The sequence below is a fragment of the Hoplias malabaricus genome, chromosome 4 (genome assembly GCF_029633855.1).
Source record: "Hoplias malabaricus isolate fHopMal1 chromosome 4, fHopMal1.hap1, whole genome shotgun sequence".
NCBI classification, from domain to species: domain Eukaryota; kingdom Metazoa; phylum Chordata; class Actinopteri; order Characiformes; family Erythrinidae; genus Hoplias; species Hoplias malabaricus.
Genome location: NC_089803.1, coordinates 53,910,990 through 53,912,916, shown reverse-complemented (window position 1 = coordinate 53,912,916; position 1,927 = coordinate 53,910,990).

Here is a 1,927-nt window from a genome sequence, read left to right as displayed (position 1 = left end):
CTGAACAAAACCTCATATCTCCAAAAAATGATCTCTGGTCATATTTTAAGGTTCAAAATATTGAAAATGTAAGTGAATGGTACAGGAAGATATTCCATTACATCATGGATTTAGACACAATTATGTAAAAAAAATTACAAGCTATTGTTCCAACAGCAAAATAATGCATTATTAAGAAAGTGTAAAAGCACTTATTTGGGGCCACTGTGTATAAAATGATCAAGAGAAGAGAAGTTGAACATGGGAGCAAAAATATTTGCACTTTCAAGCCAAATGATTCACCAAAGCTCATCGCTCTCCATCAGCAGGCGGGGGGCAGACCTCTGAGGCCCCAGAGCTTCCATTATTTTGTCTGCGAGACCCAGAGGTCATCAGGATCCGTGGAACTGTAGGGGTCAGTGGTGCCTCCAGTGGCAGATCAGTGAGGTGAGAGGAGGAGGAGAGGTCAGTGCTGGGGGCCGGCACTGCTATCTTGGCCATGCTCCTGAGGGGATGACCAGGGGGACATGTCAGGCACTCCTCAGTCCGCTCAGCCTCCGATAAGTAAAGGTCAAAGCTCCGTGGTCCGAGGGCTGCCCAAGACATGGTAGATGGACAAGACAGAAAGCCTGAGCTCACCTCAAGGCATCCCCCACCCCTTCTCCCCCGCTTCGTTACTAGCTTGCCTTTTTGCTGCTTTTTCACCTGCGAGCTAAAGGATCAGCTAAATGTAATATAGTTTTGTTAGCTGGTTTCACATCCTTAGCCCCTACCACCCATCCCCTTCTTTTCCACACAAACACACACTTTTTAAGCATATTTGGAGTTTTGAAAAGCACTACAGAAATACAAGATATTATAGTAATTATTATTACAAACCCATTTTCCAAAAAGATGCTGCCCAAAATATAAATAAAAACAAAATGCAATGATGTTTTAAATCACTTAAACCCAAGATTTAACTGAAAATAGAAAAAACACAATATTTTAAATGTTGAAACTGAATTTTTGAATATTTGCCCACTCTGAAATTAATGCCAGCAACACATTCAATGTTATACTTTTAGGCCATTTTTACCACTGTATTGCATCACCTCTCCTTTTAACAACACTCCAACACTAAGTATTTGAGAAGAGAGGAGACCAACTCTTGTAGTTTTTGAAAGTGAAATGCTTTCCTGTTCTTGCTTGTTATGTGATTTACTAGCATTACAGAATTGATCATTTAAGGACGTGACAGGTCTGTACTAGTTTAGCACCCAGACTATTACAATTAAGAAGCCATGCTGATGTAATTCATGTAAAAAATATGGATTTGCCTTAATAAAAAGCAAAGACGTTGTCAGGATGTCAGCATGTTGCTCCAAAACCTGTAAATATCATTCAGCATTAATGGTGTCGTCTCAGATGTGCAAGTCCTTTAAGCCATTTGCACTAATGCACACCAATACCATCACAGATGCTGGATTTTGAACTGTGTGCTTATAACACTCTGGATGGTCCCTCTCCTCTTAGCCTGGAGGATGTGTCCTCCATAATGTTCAAAAAGAATTTCAAATATTGATTGGTCTGAGCCTAGAGGAAGTGGCAGCGTTTCTGGTTCCTGTATATATATGGTTTGTTTTTTGCATGACAGAGTTGACATGTATTTGTTGATGCAGTGATTAACTATGTCCACAGACAATGGTTTTGGGCAGTATTTCTCAGCCCATGAAGTGATTTCCACTACCGAATCGTGTCTTAGGGCCTGAATATCATAGCCAATCAATTGGTTGAGCCATGCATTCAGAGATTTCTCTAGAATTGATGTACTGAAGATAATGAAATGCCAAAAATCTTTACTATTTGAAGATGAGAAACCTTATTCTTGAATTCTTGTATTTGCTCACGCATTTTTAAGAGTGGTAAACCCCTCTTCATTTTTACCACTCTTTTGTTGCCTTTTCTT